Raw genomic sequence first — 13,109 nt, forward strand, 5'->3', positions numbered from 1 at the left:
CATGATAGGATTTGTTGCAGCCAGTTTTCAGATGGTCAGAGCGTAATGACGCAGTGCCCCTCTATATGTCATATGGCTGTCTCATTTACAACCCAGGAGAATGGACTCCGTAGGTCGTTGGGGTGTCCTGCTCATGCAGGGGCACCCTCAAGCACCCTGCCTTCAGGATTGAAAGGCCTGCTCTAGGGGTGACTTATAGGTTTTAATTGCAGTGACCTTAGATATAGGGAAAACTCTACCTTTCGTAAGTGATGCTAGCGCCAGTTTACACAGGCTGCAATGTCAGGCCTGTAGTTTCAAATTGAGTGGTCTCCTATGGGTGGCATATTGCATGCTTCAGCCCTTGGGGGGTCCCTGGTGTACCTATGACCTGGGTACCTTAACTACCATATACTAGGGACTGATAAGTTTACACCAGTGTCCAATCTGGGATGTACCTACGTTCTTACCAAACCAATTTAGGGGAGAAAGCACAGAGACTGGGGTCCTGACTAGCAGGATCCCAGTCACACTAGTCAGAAACAGCATTACATCAAGCAAAATGTGAAGGTACCTGTTACCAAGCAGAAGACACCAGGTGCAGGTAAGTGAACTCTTTATTGTCACCTCCACAGTTCCACCATAAGCAGATGCAGTCCAGCGCTCTGCGTTCACTTCATCACACATCGACCCCAACATTCTAAGACAGCCTCACGGCCAACAGTAGGGCTGTACCAAAAGGGGAAAGGGAGGAGGGGTGAGAGAGGGAGAAGGAATACAAGCAAAGGTCCCATGGACTTGCTGGTAAACTACTAATAACAAAGGAATAAAACGGAGGTTAGATAAGAGAATATAACACATCTTCCTCCCATAACAATGAGGAAGTATGATATACTAAGATAGCTTCATAACTAAATTTCTTGAGTCATTTAGGAGTTATCTGAGTTTCTTTGTTGACCTTTGGCGGTAATGCAGGCAATCTGTTGTAAGATTTATAGAGCAGGAGGTTCCAGCTGGCACAATGTCCAGATCAGGAGATCTTGATAGTCTATCCATGCTCTAGTTCTGACCATTCTCAAGAGTCACGGTAGTCTGTTTGACTTCCACAATTATTTTTGGATCAAAGAACTTGGATTCGCTTTCCCCACTGTGTGTGGGCCTTTTTATTGATATCCAGTCTCCTACAGCCCACCACAGTTATTTTGTCCCATGTTTGAAATCATAGTAACGTTTGTACTTACCTTGATGTGCAGCAACTTTGGCTCTTCTTACTCTGGCATCTTGCTCTACTGCTTCCCCCTACCAATCCAGTTAGGAAAGATTATGGGCCTTTTGAGGGACGAGAATGGGGAGATGTCCGTGACTTGGTTGGATGTATTATGGTATGCCCATAGCATGTCTTGTAGAACTCTTTCCACTGGTAAGTGGTTAATGCATGCAAGTTGGATGTTTTTTATTATCCTGTTGACCCTTTCAACCAGACTGTTGGCCCGGGACAGTAAAGGGCAGGTATGAGATGTGTGATGCCTAAGTTAGATAAGAAAGTTGTCATTGCTGCTGAAGTTAACTGCACACCGTTGTCAGTAACAATACTTGGAGGGATGCCTTCTGATGCAAATGTGTCCCTTAGGAAATTGATCAGCGTCTCAGTGGTGGTTTGGTTCACCATCCCTTTGACCACCCAGTGAGAGAGATAATCAGTTAGTACAAAGGCAAATCATTTTGTGACGCCTTTTCTGTTGATAGGGCCTATAATGTCTAGGGCTAGTTTATTACATTGATTGCCCGGGACAGATACAGGTGATAATTAAGTTTTTTTCGTTGGCTTATAGATTTGTTGCTATTGGTGCACACGTAGCAGTCCTTCACCTTGGCTTCCACCAACGAATCCATGTTTGGAAACCAATAACGGTCTCTGAGTTTGGATTTGGTTAAACTTCGTTCTAGGTGACCTTCATGAACAAGATCAATGATTTTGTTTCTCAACCCAGCGGAAGGTGTTATTTTGCTGTTCCTCCAAATACGGTCTTGGTGTAGGTAGATTTTGTGTCGGACTTCCCAAATTTTACTTAGTTCTTGATCGACTTCATTACGTGTATTTGGCCAACCATGTAAAGTGTAATTTTTTAGGCGTGTTAGGATAGTATTCTGACTCTGGCTTTCAGTCCACTCTGTAGAGCTAATGGTAGACGAGTGTATTTCTAAAATGAGGTACTCTGTGGTTTCATAATGTTCAATGCTACAAGGTGCTCTGGAAAAGAAGTTGGCAGCTGAGTTGAGTTCACCTGCGACATATTCATGTTTGAAGCAGAGACCATCTAATCTCAAAACCCATCTAGCCACCCTGGGTGTGATGTTGAGAGTGCCCTTAGGATTGAATATAAAAATGAGGGACTTGTGGTCGGTGCGCACAGTGAATTTGATTCCCCATAGATAGAATTTAAAGTGCTTGACCGCCCAGAAGCACGAGTGCCTCTTTCTCAAGCACAGAGTAATTTTTTCCCGAATTGCTAAGGGTGCATGAGGCAAAGGCCACAATGCGTTCTTTACCACCAATTATCTGGGACAGTGTAGCACCACGACCCTTATTACTTGCATCAGTGGTGAGTATGTTTTTTTTTTGCATTGATTAAAGTTGCATAAGTAAGGGACAGGGAGAATGGCACACTTGACTTTTCCTAAAGATAATTGGTCCTCCTCTTGCCAAATGTATTGTGTGTGGTTTTTAGAAAGTTCTCTGAGGTTGTTAATAAAGTCTGCAAAGTTCTTGACATACATTGCAAGGTATTGCGAAAGACCTAAGAATGAAAAAGTTCTAGTTTCGAGGTGGGTGCAGGAGCTTTCGCTACTGTGTCAATAGGGACATGTCGTTCGGTAGAGATGCCACTAGACCAGGGAGTGCCTCAGGGCTCAGCTTTGAGCCCTACTCTTTTTAATCTTTACATGGCCTCCCTGGCAAAGGTGGTACAATCATTCGGGGTGGAATTGGTATCATATGCCGACAACACCCAGCTGCTGATTTCTCTATCGCAGAACACCACCAACACCCCCACCAACTTTAAGTCCTGTATGCAGGCGCTAGCTGAGTGGATGGACTCCCACTGCCTAAAACTCAATGGCTCTAAGACAGAGGTGCTGGTAGTGGGGGGAAAAAGCAAAAGCTGGTCAGCCGAGTGGTGGCCTTCGTGCCTTGGCCCTACTCCCATACCTTGTGAGGAGGCTAAGAATCTAGGAGTTTGGATCAACCCCTCCCTCTCCTATGATGTCCACATAAGGCGTCTTGTGGGCAAATGTTTTGGAGTACTGAAGACCCTAAACAAAACCTTAGATCTACTACCCATAGCGGCCAGAAGGACACTGACGCAGGCATTGGTGACCTCTCGGATGGACTATGGAAACATCTTGTTCCTAGGGTCCAACGAGGGCTGCCTTGGTCGCCTGCAAGTTATCCAGAATTCCGCCGCTAGACTGGTGCTAAGAAGACCCAGGAGAGCAAATTCTCAGAAAGCTCTGGATGCGCTTCACTGGCTGCCTGTGAAGAAACGCGTGCTGTTCAAATGCCTCCTCTTCTGTCACCGAATTGTCTGGGGCAGGTCGCCCGCCTACCTTAGGGACTTAGTCAGCCGCTACGAACCAACAAGGACCCTCCGGTCGGAGGGTACCGGGCTGCTGACAGTTCCTAGGATAAGGAAGGCCAGAATGGGTGGACGATCTTTTGCCCTCCAAGCAGCTCAACACTGGAACAAACTCCCTCCTGCTCTGAGACTGGAGAGCAGTGAAGCGTTGTTCAGGGCTAAGCTCAAAACACAACTATACACTGTGTAGGTACAAAGGCTCATTATGGTGATCGTTAGTAGCTCTTAGCGCGAGGACACGCCGAGATGGCGTTACTGGGCGCTCTATAAGCTCTTTATTATTATTATTATTTTATCAATAAGGCACATTTTGGGTTAGAACCCATCTTTAGGAATCATGTGCCCAAGGTAATCCACTGCCCGACCTCGATTTGGCATTTTTCCTCCTTGAGTGTTAAACCAGCCTCTTTGAATTTGGGGAGAACTTGTTTTATTGAGTTATCATGCTCTTCAGTGGTGGCACCGTATACTAAAACATCATCCTGGAAGCATAAGGTCTTGGGTATGCCATCCAAAATGCGTTGCTGAGGCTAGCCCGAATGGCATCCTGCAGAACATGAATGATTCTAGGGGAGTGGTGAAGGCTGAAAGCTCCCTGGAGTCAGGGTGTAATTCCACCTGGCAGTATGCCATTGAAAGGTCCAGGACACTGAAGCATGATGCCTCTCCCACGGTGCTCAGAAGTTTGTGGATGTGGGGCAAAGGATGTCTCTCAATGAGGATATTATCATTAAGATCCATAAAATCAATGCAAAGTCTAATGCCTTCCCCTTGATGTTTCTTGGCAATGACAACCAGGGCAACCCATTCGGAACTGTCAATGGGTTGGATGATGCCTAGGTTTTGTAATCTGGCTAGTTCTTGTTCAAGCGGTTCCTACAAAAGGTGCAGTATGGGTCTAGTTTTGTGCACTACTGGTTTAGAATTATGTTTTCATTTTATTCTGTGCTGGAAGTCTTTGAGAAGTTCTAACTTTGGCATGAACACCTCAGGGAACTGATTGCAAATCTCTTTGCCTGCCACAGAATGTTGTATGCAAGTACTTGTACTGGATTATTTGGGTCAAGAGTAATGCCTAACTACTTCTGGTGGTGCCAGCCGAGGAGATTTGAACCTTCTTCAACTATGTAGACCTTACCGTGGTGAAACGATCCTTGAAAGTGATGCCTAATTTAACCATTCCTCTTACAGGGATGGAATCCGTGTTATAACTACTTGGGGAAATGTCGGCAACCAGTAGTTCTTTTTCTTCACAAATATTCATGTTCTTGAAGTCACAGAAATTAAGGAATGTGAATGGCAAGCGTGAATCAGCAAACATTTTAATCAATTTTGCCATCCAACCCAATATTGCATTGTAGATACTTAACTTGATTTATGCTACTAGGAATATGACTTTCTTTACAGATTGGTGTTTAGTATCGGAGGTATCATTTACATCGTTTAGTTTCCTGGAGGAACTTTTGCACACTCGAGCCAAGTGTCCTTTTTTATTACACTTTCTGCAAGTAAAGGTCCTAGCTTGGCAATTGGGATGGTTGGCTAAGTGGTTACTACTGCCGCAGCTGTAACATTTCAGTTTACTGACTTCAGCATGGCGTATGTGGCCAGGACTCTTTTCTTTCACTTTGCAAATAGTATCTTCCATAGATAGGCTGACAATTTCTGACACCTGCTCAGTATTGGTAATGGATTTAATTTCTTTTATGCCTATGGCAGTATGTTCTATGGACTTAGCTACCTCAATAGCATTGTGAAGATTTGTTTGCTTTTGTAACAGTTTCTCCTGTATCTTAGGGTTGTTGTTACACCTTACAAGTTGGTCTCTTATTAGGGAGTCATTGAGTTCCCCAAATTCACAAAGTTCACTTAAAACCGCTACGTAATTAGAAATACTCCCTTGTTTACCTTGAACCCTGCTGAAAAATTTGTGGCGTTCCAGAACAATATTTACCTTGTCTCCAAAGTGTATTTTTAATTTGAGTAGGGACATTTCATAAACATACACCTCATTTTTGTCAACATTAGGACCTTGTTCCAGGCGTGGTAGAATGTCAAATATCTTCCTGCCATGAGTACCAATGTTGTGTAGCAAAATATGTTGTTTCCTTACAGGGCTAAATTTCTCCCTCCCCCCACCCCCCAATTGCTAATAAATAGGAGTCAAAGATTTTAACACACTCCACGCATAAAGAAAAATGTCACCTGATAGACTTGAGGGAAAAAAAAAACTTGTGACACGTGAAAATGTGTCACTGTGTTATATATAGGTGACAGGATATGTGTAAATGGCAGGAGGAAAAGGGAGTGAGTGTATCATTGATGCAGTCGTGACACACGTACTGGTGTGTGTGTCACCATGAGATTTTTAATGCTTTGATCCAAAAAATGAAAATGAGGGAGAGAAAAAGTATGCGCATCACTGAGGCGATCGTGACACGCGTACAGATGTGCGTGCCACCAAGTGAAAAGGATGCGTTGCTGGGGTTAGATAAGAGATTATAACAGTAACCATAAAAGCAGATCCTACTTTTCTACAGTCACACACTGTAGACTGAGTAGGTACAGAAGGGAATCTCTGACACTCATATTACTCTGCTGTCCAGCACCCCTACTTGCCCCAGTATTGGAACTTTCATAGATTCCCATGCTTTGTATCATTCCCCGTCGTCGGAATGGGAGCCTCGGTAAATAGAAAATACCATAGTAGTAAGCACAAAGTGAAAAAATAGGCCTAGGCCTCATCTCATTTTGTAGCTTATCCACCTCTTTTTGTAAAAGAGACCAAACTTTTGCAGTAGCCAATCAGAGCAGCCTCACCCCATAGAACCTTCCTAAGAGAAGCTCAGAGCCTCAGATTTTCTACCGCACGTTGTGCAAGGGAGTCTCCATTGAGCTCTGCTCAGTTTCTTCAATTTTCTACCTACTTTTTTCAACAACTTGGATTTCTTTCATTCATGTCTGACAAGGAGAAAAAAAGCCCTCTTTAGAGCCTGTGCTACCTGCTCCAAGAAGAGGTTGTTTGTCGATGACAAACATATGGACTGTATATACTGCCTGTATCCGGACCATAAACCTACAAGCTACCAGATTTGCAGGACCTTCTCAGCGAAGACCTTGAGGGACAGGGAAGGACGTCTCCTCACATGGCTTTAAAAGATGAAGGACCGTGAGGACATTGTGTCTTCAGACAGTGAGGGCTCCTCGTCGATGGTGTCATCTAAGAAGTCTCAGAAGAGGGGTAGGTCTCCCCCTTCTACTTCAGGCGTGTCCCTTCACAAGGCCTTACCAGGGACCTCTGATAGGTCTGACAGGCCTGCTTCCCTAAAATCTCCTCACCACGGTGAAAAGGAGAGGCAGGGTAAGCCTGAGGAGTCACAACCCTCAAAAAAGGTGAAAAAGTCTACAACTATCTCTTCACCTCCCTCTGAGAAGGACAGAGGGGTCAAGAAGCCTTCGACTTCAGTACAGGAGGTCATTTCGGACAAGAAACAGAGGTCGTCGACGGTTAAAAACACAGGTACGTCGACGATGACTGTAAAAAAGGACATCTCTGTGAAAGTTGCCTCATCGACGGGCTCGTCGACGACGGCTGCGTCGACGACGCCTGCACCGTCGACGGTTTTCAAGGCACCTGATACCTGTTCGTCGTCGACGAAAATAACCATCTCCACGTCGACGACGATGACAGCAAAGTTGATGTCGACGGCGATGATGACGACGGGGACGACGTCGACGACGACCGTGTCGACGACTCCTGTTTCCATGCTGCTGACGATGAGTTCGTCGACGATTCCGTCGACGCTCCTTCCATCGTCGACGATGAGTTTCTGCTCGTCGACGACGCAATCCTCGACGACGAGAACAGTATCTTCGTCGGCGCTTCCGTCGTCGACGCAGTCCCATAAAGAGTTTCTGTCGACGACGACGACCTCGTCGACGATGTCGTCGACGACGGAATCATCTGAAAAACTTGTTTTTTCGCGCAGAAGGAAGCTGATAACGCCAGAGATGACGTCTCCGCGACAGGTTCAAAAACTTCCACCTAATCTTATGTTGGATGACGACTCTGATGAAGAGACTTTTAGTGAGTTTGGACAAGCGTATAGCCCATCTGACCTACAGGTTAAGGTTCAGGATGTTAGTTCTGAGGAAGGAGAGATGGAACACCAACACTATGTTCCTGATCATTACTATGAGGAGGAACACACTACTACCAGGCAAATGCCTTTGCAGAAGCCTTCACGTCAGGTGCAAGAAGGGATGGTGGCGATTCCATCCAGTTTGATTGCGGATCTACAACTTATGTTGCAGGACGACCGGAAGCGTTTCCCTACTCCTCAAGAAACTCAACGAGTGCGTCCTCCGACGCCTCCGTCTCAATCGTTACAGCCTGTGGCAGAACACTCTTTGCCTCCAAAAGAGCGTACTACTGCGCCTGAAGAGCGCCCACAAGAAGTGGTGCAAGTGCATGATACAGATGATGATACTGCTTCTTCTGATGCGGACCAACAAGTGGATCCTGATCAAGATCAACAGGTGGATTGGAATCTGATTGACCCAAGGGATCCAGACATCGCAGATCCAGATAACGCTACCTCGCCTCCAGCGGACGTTGGAGGTTTTCACAACCTGATGGAACGGGCTTCCAAAAGATTTGGTCTCCCAGTGACCACGGTTCAATCAGAATGTTTCTTATATGACTTTAAGGAACCGTTCAGGAAATCAGTACGGTCCATACCAATCATTGAGCATGTCTGGTCTGAGGGCCTGAAGGCTATGCATAACCCGGCCACAGTCCTCCCGGTGCTACCAAGACTAGAGAAAAAGTACAAAGCACCTGATGGCAGTCCGGCGTGTCTGCTTGGTCAACCTAAACCGGACTCGGTCATTTCTCAGGCCGCCCAGAGCAAATCTAAAAATCCATCCACACCACTAACTACACCACCAGATAAGGGGGGCAGACGCCTAGACAATGTGGGTAAAAGATTCTCAGCAATGGCCAGTCTTCTTGTAAGGGCAGCCAATGCTTTGGCAATTCTGGGACGTTACGATCGCCAGATGTGGTGCGACCTTGCTCCATTTGTGGAGGAATTACAGGATTCCTCTAAAGAAGAAGTGAAGAAGATTTTGCTGGAGGGGGAGCGGGCCTCTTCGGAGGTCATTGATGTTGCGGTGGATATAGCAACCACAGCATTTCGATCTCTTGCCGGTTCGGCTGTTCTGCGACGCCAAGGATGGTTAAAGGCCACATGGTTCAGACAGGAAGTGCAGAATAAAATCTTGGATCTGCCACACGACGGAGAAATGCTGTTTGGCAAACACGTTGATGACGCCCTGCAGGGCATAAAGAAGGACACCGATACAGCCAAGTCCTTAGGAACATTGCAATATCGCAAAGTACCCTTCAGGGGAGCAAGAGGTAGAGGATTCTCCACTTATAGAGGAGGCAATCAGAATCGCTACTCTTCCGGCTCACAATCTAGCCAAAAATATAAACCTCAGTACTCTCAGAGGGGTTCTTTCTCTCGCCAACAGCCTAGAGGACGTCAAGGGCAGCAAAGGAGAGACAACACCAGGAAACAATAGCGGCCAGGTGGCTCTTTCCACTGTTCCTGTTCCCTCATTAACACCAGTGGGGGGCAGGATTGCCCATTGCCTCAACAACTGGATGGTCATTACATCGGATCAGTGGGTCCTACAGATCGTCAAAGAAGGACACACGTTGGAGTTTCAAGACCTTCCTCCAACAAGAGCGCCAGACGCCTTTCCTCCCAAACATCTCAAGCTCCTTCATCTCGAAGCCCACCAACTTTCCACCAAGGGGGCAGTAGAGCCTGTACCCCTTTCTCAGAAGGGGAAAGGGTTCTATTCCAGGTTCTTCCTGGTTCGGAAGACAAAGGACAAGTGGCGTCCAATTTTAGATCTACGGCAGCTCAACACTTATCTCGTCAAGTTGTCCTTCAGGATGGTCACTCTTCAGGACATCCTCCGCCTTCTCAATCCAGGGGACTACATGGCGACCCTAGATTTGGAAGACGCTTACTTCCACGTTCCTATTCATCCAGCTCACAGGCAATATCTTCGATTTACAGTGGGCAAGAGCCACTTTCAATTCAAAGTACTGCCGTTTGGTCTCCGGTCCGCTCCGCGGATCTTTACAAAGATTCTGGCTCCAGTAGCAGCCTTTCTCAGAAGACAGGCTATACAGGTTTTTCCATATCTGGACGATTGGCTGCTGAAGGCTCCATCTGCACAGGAGGCGTCCAAGGCAGTCACGTCGTGCAGAGAACTGTTCGAGCAACTAGGTCTTCGGCTCAACAAAGAAAAATCTGTTCTATGCCCCTCCAGGACGGCGAAGTTCCTAGGGGCCATCCTGGACACAGAGTGTTGCCTAGCCTTTCCATCGGAGGAGCGCCAATGCAAGCTGATTTGTTCAGCCCGCCTTCTTCAAACTCGAAAATCACTGACAGTTCGCAAGTACAAATCGCTTCTCGGATCGATTTCATCCTGCATACCATTGGTTCCACACTGCAGGCTCAGAATGCGTCCACTGCAGGAACAATTGGACAAGCAATGGCGTCAGGTCACAGGCTCCTTCAACGACAAGATTGTCGTTACCCCGGAAATGAGAAAGGCAAGCGGCTGGTGGTCGCTGAAAGACAATCTTTCCAGGGGTTTATCGTTCCAACTTCCACCATCTCCCATTGTTTTGACGACAGATGCTTCCATGGAGGGATGGGGAGCGGTCCTCCAAGAGCTAAAGGTCAGTGGCCATTGGAGTCCAGTCCAGGTCAAGTTCCACATCAATCTTCTGGAACTTCTCACTATCCGTCTGGCTCTACAAGCTTTTCTTCCGAGGATTCGCGACCGTGCAGTGCTGCTTCGTACAGACAACACCACAGCCATGCACTACATAAACAAACAAGGCGGAACGAGGTCCTCCACCCTCTCGAGGGAAGCCCAGACACTTTGGAATTGGGTAATCCAGAACAATATCTCCCTTTCAGCGGAACATCTAGCGGGGACACTCAATGTCAGGGCGGACGCTTTGAGTCGCCAAAGGACTGTCTCTCACGAGTGGGAACTGGACCAGACCGTTCTGGAGGAGCTCTTTGCACGATGGGGGACACCATCCATCGACCTGTTTGCAACTCCCCAGAACGCCAAATGCCAGTCCTTCGCAAGCAGGGTTCACCATCGGGAATCCTTGGTGAATGCGCTTTTGATTGCCTGGTCCGGTGCCTTTGTTTACGCCTTTCCTCCCATTCCGCTGATCCCGAGGTTGATCAGCAAGCTCAAGGTGGAACCGTGCAGGATGATTCTGATCGCTCCAGCATGGCCCAGACAGTTTTGGTACTCAGAACTTCTCCTCCTCTCCCAGGACCAGCCAGTTCTCCTGCATCCTGTTCCAATACTGTTGACAATGTCTCACGGACAGGTTCTACATCCGGACTTGAAGTCTCTGCGATTGACAGCGTGGCTCCTGAGTTCCGAGAGTTCCAAGGTTTAAATCTCTCAGGGGAATGTAGGAACATTTTGGCCCAGGCCCGTGCGCCTAGTACCAACAAGACCTATCGGGCTAAGTGGAAGAGATTCTGTGTTTGGGGTTGGAAGGAAGGTTTACACCCATATACTTCTGCACCGCACCAACTCTTGCCATACATACTTTCTCTGGCAAAATCTGGATTGGCTCCGTCTTCTGTTAAAGTGCATCTAGCGGCCATTTCTAGATTCAGACGTTCATCTTCAGGTCCTTCCCTGTGGTCAGCAAGAATTATCAAACAATTCCTGAAGGGTTTATTCAGGGTCTTTCCTCCAGTCCGGCCTCCACCACCAGCCTGGCATTTGAATTTAGTCTTGTCATATCTCATGAAAGCCCCTTTTGAGCCTATTCATAAGACTGACCTTAAGTTTCTCTCGTGGAAACTGGCTCTTCTCTTGGCCCTGACATCGGCTAGAAGAGTAAGTGAGCTCCAGGCTTTCACAATTGAGGAACCTTTTCTACAATTCAAGAATAATGTTCTCATCCTAAGAACAAATCCTAAATTTATCCCGAAGGTGCCCTCAGAATTCCACCTAAATGAGCCAGTGGTCTTAAAACCGTTCTTTCCACAGCCTTCCACACCCGCGGAAAGAACTTTGCACTCTTTGGACATTCACAGATGCCTGAAATTCTACCTGGAGCGGACAAGACAGTTCAGAAAATCTTCACAGCTTTTTGTTTCTTTCAGTGCTCCTCGCAAGGGGTGTCCAGTTTCTAAAGCCTGTATTTCCCGCTGGATTTCCAGTGCTATACATTTTTGCCACCAGGCGGCTGGAAAACCACTGCAGCAAGCAGTTCGTGCTCACTCTACAAGATCAATGGCTTCATCGACGGCTCTATTCGCAGGTGTCCCAATCAAGGACATTTGTAGAGCAGCGACATGGAGCAGTGTCCACACCTTCACTCGCCACTACTGCTTGGATTCTTCTGTGAAAGAGGATGCAGCAGTGGGCCAGGCGGTTTTGAGGAACCTTTTCCAATAAGTCGGTGAGCTTTCCTTTCTATCCCGCCTTCCTGTTTGCATATTTTGTATTACTGTGTTATTGTCATGCTTTATGATTGTAATGTGTATCTAGTTTTCTTATCAGAATTGTGTGACATTTTCCAGTTCACGAATTGCAAAATATGCTTTTTCTATTTACTGCTAGTTACTCTGATACAAAGCATGGGAATCTATGAAAGTTCCAATACTGGGGCAAGAAAACAAGTTACTTACCTGTAACTTTGATTCCCCAGTATTGGTAACTTTCATAGATTCCCATGCGCCCACCCGCCTCCCCTGGGAAAGCTCAGTCTTTTTGTTTTGTGGGATAGCTGTTTACAACGGCTACGAAAATCTGAGGCTCTGAGCTTCTCTCAGGAAGGTTCTATGGGGTGAGGCTGCTCTGATTGGCTACTGCAAAAGTTTGGTCTCTTTTACAAAAAGAGGTGGATAAGCTACAAAATGAGATGAGGCCTAGGCCTATTTTTTCACTTTGTGCTTACTACTATGGTATTTTCTATTTACTTTATAACATCACTTATTTTATAACATGATATTTTTTATTTGATTTGTAAGAATTTGTAATGGTTTTAAGTGATCACAAAAAGAACCTTGTTCATTCATACATGTTCTCCAGGCTCTGATTAAATGACAATTTTTGCCACATCATTTTTTTTACTACAAGTGAGGTATCAGGAGTTTCACACATGAATGGTTCCCATTGGACTAAACCCAATTTTACTAGTCCTACATTCTTTTGTGAGTACACAAAGACCCCTAATCTTCCAAAGGGTTCTTTCAAGCCCACTATGAAATCACTGAAACACGTGCCAGATCATTAATATTGAAATTCTGTGCTAAAAGAACGTGAGAAAATCCTTTCTGACAGCATATCCAACTACTCTTCCATTGTATAAACATTGATTGTTTTATAATATATAACGTTGTATATTCCCAACTAGTACTG

At 46.2% G+C, this 13,109-nt stretch overlaps 1 protein-coding gene across 1 annotated transcript in view; it reads left to right on the forward strand.

Moving 5' to 3' along the window:
- SPTBN5 (spectrin beta, non-erythrocytic 5) overlaps positions 1 to 13,109 on the forward strand; it is a 2,284,272-nt gene that overhangs the window by 411,489 nt on the left and 1,859,674 nt on the right. The window lies entirely within an intron of this gene.

Source organism: Lissotriton vulgaris, chromosome 9 (genome assembly GCF_964263255.1).
Source record: "Lissotriton vulgaris chromosome 9, aLisVul1.2, whole genome shotgun sequence".
Lineage (NCBI taxonomy): Eukaryota > Metazoa > Chordata > Amphibia > Caudata > Salamandridae > Lissotriton > Lissotriton vulgaris.